The following is a 16066-nucleotide window of genomic DNA, read 5'->3' as shown; positions in this document are numbered from 1 at the left end:
AAAGTTTATTTTTACTTTCATATCATGTTTTTATTTTTTTCATATCTCCCTCTACCACCACCATTTTTTTTTACAATTGACTTCTTTTTATGAAGCCTGATGCACAGAGGGTGCTGCCTTGCTTTTATCATTTCAAAGACGGATTACTGCAAGTCTGTGCTTACCACCTTCCTTATGAGTCTATGCAGTAGCTGCAGGTGCCTTTGAAGACTTCTGCTGGGGTTACTCAGCGGTACTACTCAGCGATCATCTCAAAAGACAACTGCTTCACAGAAGTTTCTTCGGCTTCCAGTAAATTAGCATGCTGATTAGAAACTTTGTAATTTTTTTTCTGGGTGTATGTGTGTATTTCTCAATACGTTCATGTGTGCCTAGCTTTACAACATCCTACTGAAGTGTCTTTCACCGCTACTGTGTGTTTATTTATTGAAAAGGTTGTGGGTCACGTTCATTCTTTAACCTCCTTATTGAGCTGGCTTCTTTGCAGGTGTTAACTGATGCCCTTTACTTTATTTAATCTGGACTGTCTAACTGCGTATCACTGGCCCTGCATTGCTAAAAGGGAATCCCTAATAATTCTTACCTCAAAGTTAGTATTGCTCAACACTGCCTTGAGTTAAGAATAACCATAGTACTAGCTATATTCCTATCATCAGGTCTAGGTTCTCCCCCACCCCCAGCTGTCTCACCCATTGACTGCCTCATTTTCCATCTTCACGGTCTGGCTCTCTCGCATGCATACTGGTCTCTGGCTTCTTTTCTGTTTCATTCATGAAGGGCACAGACCGACTGCAGATGCTTCCTCAGCCTGATGAAGGGTGTTTGTACCTAAAAGTTTGCAAAGAAGAATTTTTCCAACTATTTTAGTTGGTCTAATAAAAGATAGCAAATTTACCCAAAGAACCTCTTGTGCTTATGCTCTTAGACCAACACAGCTTCAACCTATACCCCTGAATAACTGTATTGATACTTGAAATAACTCCCGGGCACTATGTGGTGGTACTGAATTATTGCAATGTAAATAAATGGTGGTGGTATTGTATAAATTGCAATAAATTGAAATTGGAAAGCTTATTAGAGCATTTAAATGTCTTGGCTGTTCATCTTGAGATTTGGAGCATGTCAATCAAAGGAGGAAAACTCTAAATCAAAGCTCTTGTTCGTTTTAACTGAGGCAATGTAAGACTAAATGTAGAAGCCAAGTCTTCAGTGTTGGGGTGTCTCCATTTGTGACACTGTCATGTAACTGGTCTTGTACCTCCATTTCCTCACTAAAAGTGGATGCAGGTACTGTAAAGGCTCAAACCATTATTTCTTAATGGATCTAAAGGATGTCTGGCTGTCTCCTTTTTCTAATGAGAATTAGTTTAGTACATGGAAAGGCTCTGGCTTAATAGCTCAAAATCCATTTTCAATCCAAATTAGCAATCAGATGAACATACTTCAAGTTTCTGTCTCAGTGCCAATGTACCTCAGCTCTGAGTCTTTTATACTGTATGGACAAAGTCACATCAGATGTCACACTTTTTCTTTTATATATTTCCCTGAAGGGCATCTTCATGACAGATTTGCTTCATGACAAAGACCTTTAAAAATCCTTGGGGCATTGAGAAGTCTCTCCTACTACCAAGAGTCATGATATGGGCACAGAGCCCCTTGGCATGGACACGGAGACTCATTTGACTCCATACACCAACTAGTTTTCCTTTGAAGACCACTAGGTCTTGCATTCAAGCATCATGCCAGGGGCAGCTATAGTAAGACTCAGCAAGCTGAAGTACCTGCACATCACCACCACTTACTTTTGTCCCCAAAGCGGTTCTCCAGAGAAGCTAAAGTAGCCAAGGTGATACTTTCCTTTACAGAGCCTCTTCTCCAATGGAGCTGTGCAGAAAACTCAGGGAAGTAGATAGCACTGGAGACCATATCTGGCATTGAGGCTTGTGGCCCTGGACACTTTGTCCCCTGGGAATCACAGGACACTATTCCTTATAATAGAATTCAACATAAGACGGCGAGTGGGTAAGGTAACTAGTAGGGTAAAAGTGCTAGACTTTAGGAAAGCTGATCTCATTGCACTCAGGCGATTAGTCAAGGAAGCACTGCAGAGTAGGAGTTTTGATGGGATGGGTGCCCAAGAAGGGTGGCTGTGCCTAAAGGAAACGATCCTTTGGGCACAAAGCAAGACGATCCCCGAGCGAGGCAAAAGAGGGAAAGGGGCCAGGAGGCTTCCATGGCTGACCAGAGAAATCCAGGGCAGCTTAAGGGCCAAAAGGGGAGCACATAAAAAGTGGAAACAGGGTGAGATCACTAAAGATGAATATACCTCCTCTGCTCGTGCTTGTAGGGAGGCAGTTAGGCGGGCCAAAGCTACCATGGAGCTGAGGATGGCAACCCAAGTAAAGGACAACAAGAAATTGTTTTTTAGATATATTGGGAGTAAAAGGAAGGCCCAGGGAGGAATAGGACCCCTGCTAAATGGGCAGAAGCAATTGGTGACAGATAGGGGGGACAAGGCTGAACTCCTCAACGAGTTCTTTGCCTCAGTGTTCCTAAGTGAGGGACACGACAAGTCTCTCACTGGGGTTGTAGAGAGGCAGCAGCAAGGTGCCAGACTTCCATGCGTAGGCCCTGAGACGGTGCAGAGTCATTTGGAAGAACTGGATGCCTTTAAGTCGGCAGGCCCGGATGGGCTCCATCCGAGGGTGCTGAAGGCACTGGCCGACGTCATTGCAGAGCCACTGGCGGGAATATTTGAACGCTTGTGGCGCATGGGCCAAGTCCCAGAGGACTGGAAAAGGGCTAACGTGGTCCCCATTTTCAAAAAGGGGAGGAAGGAGGACCCGGGCAACTATAGGCCGGTCAGTCTCACCTCCATCCTTGGTAAAGTATTTGAAAAAATTATCAAGGCTCACATTTGTGAGAGCCCGGCAGGACAAATTATGCTGAGGGGAAACCAGCATGGGTTTGTGGCGGGCAGATCATGCCTGACCAACCTAGTCTCTTTCTATGACCAGGTTACGAAACGCCTGGACACAGGAGGAGGGGTGGATGTCGTATACTTGGACTTCAGGAAGGCCTTCGATACGGTATCCCACCCCATACTGGTGAACAAATTAAGAGGCTGTGATGTGGATGACTGCACAGTCCGGTGGGTGGCGAATTGGCTAGAGGGTCACACCCAAAGAGTCGTGGTGGGTGGGTCGGTCTCGACTTGGAAGGGTGTGGGCAGTGGGGTCCTGCAGGGCTCGGTCCTTGGACCGATACTCTTTAATGTCTTCATCAGCGACTTGGACGTGGGAGTGAAATGTACTCTGTCCAAGTTTGCAGATGACACAAAGCTATGGGGAGAAGTGGACACGCCGGAGGGCAGGGAACAGCTGCAAGCAGATCTGGACAGGTTGGACAAGTGGGCAGAAAACAACAGGATGCAGTTCAACAAGGAGAAATGCAAAGTGCCGCACCTAGGGAGGAAAAATGTCCAGCACACCTACAGCCTAGGGAATGACCTGCTGGGTGGCACAGAGGTGGAAAGGGATCTTGGAGTCCTAGTGGACTCCAAGTTGAACATGAGCCGGCAGTGTGACGAAGCCATCAGAAAAGCCAATGGCACTTTATCGTGCATCAGCAGATGCATGACGAATAGGTCCAGGGAGGTGATACTTCCCCCTCTATCGGGCGCTGGTCAGACCGCAGTTGGACTACTGCGTGCAATTCTGGGCGCCACACTTCAAGAAGGATGCGGATAACCTGGAGAGGGTACAGCGAAGGGCAACTCGTATGGTCAAGGGCCTGCAGACCAAGCCCTATGAGGAGAGACTAGAGAAACTGGACCTTTTCAGCCTCCGCAAGAGAAGGTTGAGAGGCGACCTTGTGGCTGGCTATAAGTTCATCATGGGGGCACAGAAGGGAATTGGTGAGGATTTATTCACCAAGGCGCCCCCGGGGGTTACAAGAAACAATGGCCACAAGCTAGCAGAGAGCAGATTTAGACTGGACATTAGGAAGAACTTCTTCACAGTTCGAGTGGCCAAGGTCTGGAACGGGCTCCCAAGGGAGGTGGTGCTCTCCCCTACCCTGGGGGTCTTCAAGAGGAGGTTAGACGAGTATCTAGCTGGGGTCATCTGAACCCAGCACTCTTTCCTGCCTATGCAGGGGGTCGGACTTGATGATCTATTGAGGTCCCTTCCGACCCTAACATCTATGAATCTATGACACTTGAGAAGGTCAGAGCTTGGCAGGAACAATGCTTGGACTCCCAGCAGTTTGTTTTGTGGGAAGCTCTATACTGGAGTTTCCCACCAGGTCACAATTTCCAGCCTCCTGCCCATGGGGGAGGCAGTGATTTCCCCCTTAGCTGCAATGCACTGAGGGAAGATTTCATACTACATTTTTTTCCCAAAGGAAGGGGCAGTATCTGTCAAAGAAGTAGCCAGGATGGCCTGAAAGAAAAACCAAAGGCCTAGTATATCTGTTCATGGAAGTAGTTTCCTTTTTTAAAGTCCTGTTTCTTAAGTTAATGTATACCAGTCATGCTTAACTGTAGCTATGTTTTCCTCACTTGAGGCCTATTCTCCTGTGAAAAGCCTCTTAGTCCTAACCAAGAACAGATAAACAGCAATGCTATTCCAGTTCATTGAGTGTGACTGACACAATATTTGAAAACACCACTCGTCCCAGACAGTCAAAAAGGGTAGCTCATACTTCAGGCTACAAAAAAACCTCATTATAGCAAGTCTGATCTGTACTCAGAAAAATCAATAGCGGTATCACAAAGATTGGTTTCCAAATGAAAAATAGAGGTTTGACATGAACCTTGGACTTTTTATCTTTTGTGACAAGTTCATGGAGGAAGAGAAACTTGTGTTCCACACTTGGGCCACAAGATGGCAGTGTTACTATAAGTAACAAATGTCTTGCAGGGTCTGTGACCCATCGCCCTCAACAATGAAATGGAAATGTTCTTTGTGGGGAAAGATGGTGTTGAAACTATGGAAAGCTTCAGGTGCACACAACCTCTTGCTGCCTATACAAGGAATATTCATTCACCTCTTACTAATTTTGTATCTGCTCAAAACAGATTAAGCTAAACAAAACAGAGTGTTTTTAGAGGATCTATTGCCCATGCAGATTTGTCTGGCAAAGACTAAAGCCTTCAACTATTACCAAAAGCACACAGATGTAAATTTTAGATGTGCCATGAGTGCTATGTGCCCCCCATTCTATCTCCCACCCTCACATCTCTCAATCATGAAATGTATGATTACTGTTTCTATTGCATCAAAAGTTTGCATATTGCTTGACAAGCAATTAAGATGCGTGAGCCTTTCTCTGAAAAGCTTTATATTCTTAGGCTCTGATCTCAGAAGGGCAATAGTGCACTTCCACAAGTGCAAGCTCTGCAGCATGCAGGCCTATTTACTTTGAGGTTTTGTATCGGAGGAAGCAGGTATGCATAAGCAGATGCAGTTGCAAAACTGAGATTAGACATGACAACAAACAAGGACTTCAGGTAAGGGTTTTGCGGGAAATAGGGTCATGAAATTGAGTTTTTGCATTATGCATCTGGGAATTTGGGGGCTGTTGTTGTATTTCCTAGTTTGTTTGTAAACATAATTTTAACACGTTTGGGGCAGAAATAAGGGTCAGAGTCTGAGACACCAAAATAGTGGGTTTGGGTTGAAGGAAAAATGGTTGCCTCGTTTTACCTATGTAGGCTGTTGGATGTTCTGAATTTGGGCCCAGCACAGGGGAGTGGCAGAAAGCTGTGTCATTGGGGTTGGGGACTGGGATACAAAGAAAAGAAGGAAAGTAGACCTGAGGGGCAAGCTGGAAGGGAGGATAGGCCTAAGGGCCACTCAAGCAGCTCAAGAGAAAGTCAACACATGGCCAAAGACTTAGGGGAGAGAGATGGGCACCTTCTCTAATCACTAGAAAAGCAACACATTTTCAGAATATTTGAATGCCTTAAGTCTCGTTTTCATTCCTGAAGTACTTAAAATGATAGAATAAGACCGGGCTTTGGTGGGGTTCTTGGTTCCAAAAGAATCTCTGACTGAGTACACAGCCGGTCTCAGTGCCTTTTCCTTTGAATTGCTGCATAGAAAGGAGGGATTAGGTAATCACATCTATGGGAGTATTGCATCCCTCTGTCTAATGAAAGGATTGATTTCATTTGAAGAACTACAGAAACTTGGCTTATAGGCTTAAAACCTTAATATTGCTTGTTTGCTTGTTTATGTAATGTATTTTCTTGATGAAATCCCATTGAATTTTATTGGCTTGCTTTATAGTTCCTTAGACATCCTGCACACCTTGGTCACAGTCCTTTTTCTTATTGCTTGCCTTTAATTGATGGTATATGTCCTGAAAATGCTACAGATCTTCAATTTGCATTTCCCTCCTTTAGTTCCTGGGATGAGCTGGCTTCTGTTGCAAAAGGACTGGAACACAACCTTTCCATTGAGTAGTAAGGTAATGAAATATGATCATTAAACCTTGATAGGTTTTTCCTTTTGCTTGCAGTAATTTGAAGGCCAATTGCTTACCTCCAAAAAAGCTTAGCTAAGCAGAGAAGAATATACTGTAAGGTAGGAGAGAGATCCCAAGGCATCTTATGGCCTGTGGAGGACAGCAGTTATTTGCAAACATCTTTGGAGCAGGTGAGTTATATGGGTCTGTCTCAGTAAGCAAGATAACACCAGGATGCTGCTCCTGATTACTACACTTTTTGTGTAGTCAGCACAGGGATGCAGTTTGGCAGCATGTTTGTGATGGTTTGAGTCATTTTGAGATGCTCTGTGTGGATTATTTAGCGAATGAATTTACTTATGAAAGAACTTCAGTTCCTGAGAGAGAAGAGCCTGAGTGAGCTGCTTCTCTAAATCAGCGCTTGCCAACTGCGGGCATAGCTTGTACTTCTGGTTCCCCCTCCTTAATGATGAGCTCCTTGCTTGGCCCCAGTGCACCACTGCTGGCTAACACTTGGGCTGCTCTGTGGTACAATATTTAATGCAGAACATTAACTTTAATAACCAGGAGCTCTGGGTACATAGCCTAATGATAATCTGATGTCTCAGAAATCTATGCATAACATGTAGCCGAGAGCAAACTTATCTTGAAAGCTTCTGAGGGAAAATGCTGTAACATATGAAAGACTCAAACCAAACTTAAAAACTAGACTGTAAGTAGGAGCAAGCCTGCAGTAGGATGTATTGAAGGAATGAATAGATCTGATTTTTTTTTTCAGCTATTAAGAATCTGTAACTCTCATTAACTTTGACTGGTATTCAGTGTTCTTAGCAGCCCTGGCAATTAGATCCTGTGCAAGTTCAAGTGTCTTGTTCATGTTTCACTAGTTTAATTTGTACCCAAGTCGCACACCTTTTGGAAGGCAGCCTATTGCTCAGATGGCCACCAGGTTCAATTTAAGATGGTAGAACATCTTGAGAGAGAGAGAGAGAGATGGGCAAAATTCTACTGTCTTAGCCTGGTGCTTGTATTTAGGTCTCCATTTCACTTGCTGGACTTATCAATAGAGCTACATTCCTCATACAGCAATAGATTTTGTACTTTGATTTTTTGCACAGTGCTTCTGGCAATGGAAAATGACCTTCGCAGTGTACTGCTGTAATGGCAGTCAAACGATTATGATTTGCTGAAGGTGGCAGGGTTGTCCATCTATGCCTCGGCTTCCCTGTCTCAAAAATGGGATTAATGTCACTAATCCCATCTTTAGGTGCTTCATATCTAATGGTGAATAGTACTGTGCCACTGCTATTGTATTATTCCAAGTATAAAAATATGATTTTGTTGGAGAATAGAATATTATCAAAGTGTTTCACACAGTCCTTGTCCTTTAAAGCTACTTTGTTCTAAAAGAAAGGAGTAGCTTGTATTATATGTAGTCGGCCTTTATACAATAGAATTCACCCTTCAGGACTGTAGTTAGATAATGGTAGTGCAGCAATTATAAAACAAAATGCCACTGCCCTTTTGTGCTCAACAATACTTGAAGCACAGTTCTTGATACTCAAACTTGCTTCTGTGAAAGATGTAGATTTTTTTCACTATGATATCAAAGAATCCCTCTAATACGTTAATGGAATTATATACTTTTCATTTAGATGGTCCCAAAAATAGACTGAAAAGACCTCTCTCTCACATTTCCTGTCATAGTTAGCCCCTTATAACTGTTTAAGAAGAGCTGGGTGGAAAATAATATAACTTTTTGTGAAAATTTTGATTTCTTGGACATTTTTTTCCATCTGCAAATAGTACAATTATATATAATATTTATTTATTTATGGAAGGAAAAAGATAATTTTGGCCTCTTCCTGGGTGACTGACTTCCTATGGAATTTACCCATTCTGTCAGATCAGTATTTTACAACAAAAATGGTCTATTGGCAAATTTTGGACCACCTCTAATTTAGATGTCTTTTAGCAAGACACTGCAGTGACCATATTGGATTATAGGTTCATAGGAAGGTAGTGCTGGAAGGGACCTCATGAGGTTATCTAATCCAGTTCTCTGCATGAGGCAGGGTCATCACTGACTAAACCATGCCAGCAAAGGGTCTGTCTAACTTGCTTTTGCAAAATTCTGAGTATGGAGGTCCCACTACAACTCTAGGTAGCTTGGTCCACTGCTTGACCATCCTTGTAAGCAGAAGCTCCTCCTAATCTCTAGTCTAATCTTGTTCTGCTTCATCTTGAGGCTCTTGCTCCTATTTATGTTTCCTGTATATCTTCTGGATCCAGGCATCATCAGTCCCCTGTTTGCATGGATAACCATTTTAGAGTGTGAAGAGTGCAGGGTTCAAGTGGGTGAAAAACAGAGATGAGGCACAGCTTGAGGTGACCTGGAATCTTACAACTCAATGTTTATTCTTTGGAAATTTCCAATTTGTTGAAACCAAAATCTTTCCCTGTTGTTTTATATTAAACTGGTGTTGGGGAAAAAAAATCCTAGGATTCAATTTGTGGCCAGTGATGTGGGGGGAGAGAGATTCTTGGCAGCCCCAGAGTAGCAAGGGTATTTGGTGACTAGGGCACTAACTTAGCCTATGGGAGACCCAGATCCAATTTCTTGGCATGAAAAACAAGACTAAGAACCTGAACCTGGATCTGCCATGCTATATGTGAGCAACTGACCACTAGGCTCTTTGCTGCTTGGCTCTCTCTCCCATCTCTGTTTCTCTTGTGAAAGACTTTGAAAAGTTTTGTTTCAATGCAGAACAGAAAATTGTTGCAATTTCTCTAAGTTTTCTGAGGTGGAAAAAGTGTTTCCAAACTAGTTGTAGTCATAGCTATGATATTTGGGTACAAACTTCATCAAAGTTTGAAGTAGGGCATTATTTTAGGGATTCCCTTATAAAGCAGTATAGAGATTTCAGGCAGCTAGAAAACTTGGATGTGCAAATTTGATCCAAGGGATGGATCAGAAGGAGACAGTGAAGCTAAATTATGATCCACTAATTAACAGAGGAGAGCTAGGTTGTGAAGTTACCACATACATGTTGCACAGGATCCCTGTGAATGCCATGGTATCAATTTGTCTTTCTCTGTAATCTTGTCTAGAGCAATCTAGTCCTGACTCCATTTAAATCCATAGGAGTTTTGCATAGAGTTCAGGGGAGGTAGGATTTCACTCCAGGCAGTTACCTGTTATTCAGCACCATAACATGTGAACACTTTCTGAAATTGTGTCAATCTATGTAAGTCAGCCACAGACAAACATTGTTTTCCCTATTTTCTTCCTCTTTTTCAGCTACAAGAAGTCATGCGATGCTTCACTTCACTGATCTCCTTTTTCTCCTATATTCTAAGAGCAGGTAGAGAGATAATCCTCATTGTTGTCCTGGGGATACCATGCCCGAGAGGTGCAACTCATATGTTGCCCTGGTTTTAGTTGCATTGTGTTCATTTTCTCTTTTTATGGGAGGTAGTTCTAAACTCATTTAATCCTTTGCTAGTAAGAGATATTTGTTAAATACCATCTTTTGTACTAGAGCAAATTAACTAAATAAAATACCATGGTGTATTGAAACATGGTCTTTAAGATACTTTATTAAACACAATAAATCAAGTGCTGTACAGACCATGATTGAATTGAATTTTATGGAGTTATTCCATTGTCTTTACAATTCTCCCTGTCCCTACCCCCTCTTGCCTTTTGCATTTATGACTTTGAAATTCACTGCATCACTTATACCCACATGGCACTTTAATCTAATGTTACACTTCTTGAGGGTGTTTATATCACTGAACCACGTATGATCATTTTACGATCCAATTGTTTTATGGAGCTCTGCTCACCACCTTTAATTCCATGACCTCTGCATTCTTTTCTCCTCCAATCTGGCAAAAGTTACAAATAGCAGTTCTGGACAGCCTTAGTGGGAAGACTAAATACCTGAGCAACAGCAACATTTGCTTCCCTTTAAACACCAGAATCTGCTTGTTTGTTTGTTTTTTAAGACAGGCATGTTGTTTGAAGAAAAAAAAAAATCTCTGAGATCTGCCCTGAGCAATCCTGGTATTAGTATAATGGGCCAGGGAAAAATGTCAGTGAAAAGTCTCCTGCACCTTCACTATGCCCAAACCTAAATTCCATGTAAACCTTGCAGATTCTGGAAACCCAACACAAATCATAGTTTACCATGATAGATTAGATTTAACTGATGGGTTGTCTACATTTTAAATTGATGTATATCTCTGGATTGGATGAGGAATAGATGCCTGTCTATTTCCTCTGGATGCCTGTATATCTTCAGCTTCAACATTTTGTCAATATCCTTCCCTATTGTTTGACTTTTGGTTTCTTATAGTCTCTTTGGATCTTAGATTATAGGTATAAAGTGTCTTTTTTTCGTTTATCTTTTTTTTTAAACTGTGCCAGTCAGACACTGTTTAAAATTCCAGAGGCCTATCTTTCATATACCATGAGCCTCTGGGAAGTCAATAAATGTCAAAGAAATGTCAGATTATTTATGTATTTATTAGGTCTACAGTGCATTTCTGAGGAGGCTTTGTGGCATTTGGTCATCGCATTCTTAGAAGACATAACACAGAGTAACAGCGCTGTAAATATATCAAAAGAATTTCAACATTAGCTACAGGACAGTAAATCTGGATTGCACTTAAGACATCAGAGTGTTGAAGAAGTCACTTTTCTTTCAGGCATTTCTCTTGCCAAATGGCTCTCTCAGCTCTGTACTTTTTATTTTAAGTGTACATAAGCACATGTTTAGAAGAAAAAGGGACCAGGCTGGTCTTAGATTTAGCCTTTTCATTTCATAGGATCATTTTTATCTGATTTGCTTCCAATTCTTCAGAGCTTGTTGTTAGCGTATGTGAAGAGAGGGCTAGCATAAAGTATACCTAGTGCTTAGATGTGAATATTATGATGAAACCCTATCCAGGATTCCCAGGGATAGAATTTATAGCTATGTAACACTGACGGTAGTTTCATCCAGGCTGCTGTTGTAAAGGATTTTCTCCCCTATTTTTGACTGAATAGAGCAGGCTTCTTCCAGATTTTGCCTACTTGAGGGCAGCATTGGCACCAAAGGGCTGCGCTTATGTGAAATGAAGTAAATTGCAGCTGCCTGCAACTTTAGTAAGGATGTTCTTCCTCTGGAGGGCATTAGCTTGCAATGCTTTTAATGTTCTCACTGGAAGTCTTTGGAATGCAGACAGTAGGGCACATTTTAGAACTTCTTCAGCTGATTTTTGTCTCATGGATTGCCCTTGAATTGTCCCTCAAATAAGCAGTAGGATACTTTCCCTGTATTAGTGGTGCACGATGCAACATTTTCATAAAAATATTTTACATATACATAGTTCCTTTCATTCTGAAGCGTCTTCATGTGCTTATCAAAAGCTTATGTTTCTCTATGCATAGTAAATAAATACCTTGGCTTTTGAGCATGAACAAATCGAAACAAGAAGGTATCAAAATAAATTCTCCAAAGAGTTCACAGAATTTGTCTTCTTTCACAGTCTGCACTGAACTCTCAGAATATAATGGCACACAGAGGGACTGCTGAGAAATTTTAAGAAAGTCTCAGAAATAAAACACTTTGTGTCCTCGCTAGTGTACATCCATCAGAGGAAAACTGGGCAGTTCTGTGCCCAGGGTACCAGAAGCCGCAGCTGGGTTGCTGGTGGCAATGTGACAGCTGGGAGAATAGTGGAGGTAACTGCTGGTTTTTTTGCATCACCCTCCCCCAAATCTGCCGAGAGCTGGTGCCATGGCTTCTACCTCTTCTCAGTTTTACATTAGGGATCCATCATACGAACTCTGGGAATGAAAGAGAGAGTTCATCTGAGCATAGATATGCAGAAAAGAGATATTACATCCAACGATTCCTTTTTGACTAATTTTTGACTTTCAATAAAAAAGGTGCCATGTAACTTCAATATCTGTGCAGGGCAGTCTTTGCCTTTTCATTCTCATCTGAAACAAAAACTTTTAGCAAGCTCCCTGGAACTCAGTTATAGAGGGATGAAACATTGTGCTGATGTCAGAATTTAACTAATGGTTCAGGTGAATCTTGGCATTTCAGATGTGCTCTGCTTATACTCCATTTCTGTAGGAATGCAGCACCTGTTGCAGTTGGGTGGTTAAGGTTTGGCAAGCAAGTCATGTTTGTTAATGAATTTCCTTTTATCCCTGTCTGAATATTCTTTCAATAGATCCTGGTTTTTGATGAGTTTGTCCATTCATAAGTTTGTGAGCAACTTAGTCTTCTGTGGGTTATTTACAAACTATTCTTTTTGACTCTGTGTGTGTTGCCTTTTTGGTATGTGTTGACCACATAATATGCATGATTGTTTCTACCCACTTGTTTAATGGCCAAAGCACTTATAACCTGGAAGAAGGAAATCGAAGACATTTCAAGATGGTCATGCGAACATTTCTGGGCATCTTTCTTTGTATGAATACACTCTAACTTTCCATGAATTTTCCGGTGAACAAACAAATCATACAGGAATGTGAATTACAAGTGACAAAGTGTTGGCACAAAATTGAAGTGAATCTATGATTCTCATTAAAATGAATATTCACAAACGCTTTATTACTATTCTGTAGTATTTGTATAGCTCCCAAAAATAAGTGTCCTGCAGAGCGTATAGGAAGACATTGTTACAATGTGATCTAATCTAATTTAATCTAAAACATAACATCATGATGGAGTAACATTGAAAGCAGTAGGAGGACGGTCACAGCTACTTGGTTTAAGGTACGTTCACCTTGATGATTTAGTCATGTAGATGGGCATGTATGTACATGCACATGCGCATGCAGATATGTAAAGTGTCTTGTAATTTTCTACTGTTCCCATTCAGTGCCAACCTTGGTGAAGTGTAAAATGTTTCAATTATTTGTATCTTTGCAATGCAGTTTATTGTTGTGGTCAGTAAATAATAATGGCTATATCCAGGCTGCCAAGTGATGGTGGTGCCATTTTACGTAAGATTGAAGGTAGTTAATAAATAAGCTATAATGCAGTCTTAGGTTCTGCCTAGACAAGTATGTAATCAACTGGGAAAGAAGTTTATTGCTGAAAGAGTCTTTATTATGCTAGTTGTAAATGTATTAAGCACTATGGTGCAGCATTTGTGTCAGCATATTGTATCATTTTTTGGGCCATATAATAATACTGCAGTCTCCTTCTATAACACCTTCTAGCTGTACAGCTCCTCAGAGATGTACTCATTTTAATTAATTGCCATATCACCTCTGAGTGGGTAAGAAACTATTTTCATCCTCAGGGAATATCCAGTATTCTTTCTTGTGTACAGAGGTGAATGAAGTGACAGACCTATGGTCACCCAGGAGATATGTGGACAGACTGTGAAACAGATGAGAGAGGAGGTGTAGTATCTAAGGCACTAGATTCAGATTTGGGGGATAAGGATTCCAGGCTTGTCTTTGCCATAGACTTCTTTGTTTCCCAGACAAGTCATTTAATTTCTTTGTATGTCATTGTTCCAGCTACTCAGTACTAACTCCCCGCTCCCTTTGTTGCTGTCTCTTCAGTTGGACAGCCCTTTGGGGCAGGGTTTAGCTGTGCTTTAGAACATAGATGTTGGTTGGAGCTTTTGTGCAGTACCATAATACAAATGATATTATAGGCTTTCCAGCCCTGAGGCTTCACCACCAGGTCATCCTTTCTCCCACTGGAGATCATACAGTTTTCCCTCTGCAGTACAGCACATCTACAGTGCATCCCTGTGCCTGGTGGTGAAGTCAGAGGAGTACAGAACTGAGAGCTTTTGATTACTTAGGCATATGCCTGCAGCCACAGCACCTTGGGCTGTAATCTTGTCAGTTTTCATAAGCGGTGCAGGGTAAAGACTAGCCAGTACTTGGACAGGAAACCTCTAAGGAATACCCAAGATGCTGCAGGCAGTTAAGCTGGGTATTCAGTAAATGTCAGTCTTCCCTGTGAACCAGCAGGAACCAATGCCACAGCATGCTGTTAGGGGGCACTGTGGCACTGGAAAGACTGTCTGCCAGATGTGGTATAAAACTGGCCCTGGTCATTTGTGTATATTAATCACCACCTGACATGTTTTGCAAGTCTAGGGCTGCTAGCCCTGAGTATCCTGGCTGACTTCCAGCCCAGTTAATTGCATTCTGCTTGCCTGTCTAACACAATATAGCTCTTTGCATAGTGTGTTATGCAGTGTTGCTGTGGACTCTCGTGTGGCTGCCATTTTCCACCCCAGAAGTGGTAGTTTTTTGGTGATGAGTAAAATGAGTCCATTTTGTAGGGACCTCTGCGATTTAAAACATTTTACAGTAAATACCAATTTGTATTATACCATGCTGAGCTGAAGAAACAGCTTGACCCTGCTTAAATGCTTTCATTGGCCCTGGATCCTGGTCTTTTGTGCAGGTGATCAAGAGATTCTGGGAGCAAGGGGGGAACCTGGTTACACAATTGCCATAGCAGCAACTATTATTGCAGAAACTGGGGTTTCTGTGACATAGGAGGACTGGACCTTTGGAACCACAGAGTAGGAGATCTGTTAGTTGCTGCCCTTGATCTTCTTGCCAGGCTCCTGAGTTCCCTGTTTGTGACATACGGTCAGAAATGGTGGAACAGGGCTTCCAGGCATATTGGGGATAGATTCCCATCCGATGTCCTTTTGTAGTCTGCCTCTCCCAAGTGGTGCAACCACAGCAGTTCTGCTGCCTTCAGGGTCTTCTGGGCATGGTGGGAGTGTGTTTTTTGGAAGCGGAGAGGAGAAGGGGAGATTGGTATTTTGCACTCAGTGTGGAGAAGCTTCTGTTATGTTTACCTTAGGATGTTTTTACATCCTGCAGATGCACACAAAAGCCCCAAATTGTATAGCCTTTGTCCTCTTCAGCTAAAACATCATGATCTTTGCAGCTTGTTTGCTCTGCAAATGTAGCTGTGTCAGTGGGCCAGATCCCATCTGCACTACCAATTGTAACTGGTCAGGGGGCAGCTGCGTAGTAACAGGGTTACTGACACCATTCTGTTTGCAGCATAAAGGGGGCCTTGGAAGTGACCTACAGAAAAAAATAATTGAATTTGTGCTGTTTCTGTATCTATCATGTGTAAAGGAAGCCCAGCAGGTTTTTCCTCTAGAAAACAAGTTTTTTCCTTACACCATGTGAGGTTTTAAAAAAATACTTTTATTTAATATTAACATTTGTTTTCCCTGATTTGGCCTTACAACTTCTTGGAGGACCATTCAGTTGAAGAAGGAGCTTTCATGCCTCTTCGGTGGTTAATATGTTGACTCTTTTAAACAAATGTTTTCTTTTAACTGTGTCTCAGCCTTTTGAGTTACAGAAACTTCCAGAAGTTGGTCCACTGACAGCAGCTTTACTGATTTCATTGTGATCTGGAAGGTGTCTGGTGGTTTTGAAAGACATGTTAAGTTTTTTTTTTTAATTTACTTTTGGGATTAATCCAAGAAGATGCTATGCGCCCTCTGGTCACAACAACTTGGCATGACAGTTGTGGGGAACTCCAGCATCTCTAAAGTAAGCCCCCCATATAGTTAAAACAACTGTATA

The 16066-nt window shown here is 42.0% G+C and overlaps 1 protein-coding gene across 1 annotated transcript in view; it reads left to right on the top strand.

The window, feature by feature from the left end:
- The window catches only part of GALC (galactosylceramidase), a 71306-nt gene extending 61308 nt beyond the window's left edge, over window positions 1–9998 (top strand). Inside the window, exons 17-18 of the transcript XR_002088470.2 lie at window positions 6410–6474; window positions 9773–9998. The gene's annotated coding sequence lies outside the window, so the exon portion shown is untranslated. The remainder of the gene's footprint in view (window positions 1–6409; window positions 6475–9772) is intronic.
- The last annotated feature ends 6068 nt before the right edge of the window (window positions 9999–16066 follow it).

This window comes from Alligator mississippiensis, chromosome 2, assembly GCF_030867095.1.
Source record: "Alligator mississippiensis isolate rAllMis1 chromosome 2, rAllMis1, whole genome shotgun sequence".
Lineage (NCBI taxonomy): Eukaryota > Metazoa > Chordata > Crocodylia > Alligatoridae > Alligator > Alligator mississippiensis.
This window is presented reverse-complemented; position numbering and strand designations above follow the sequence as displayed.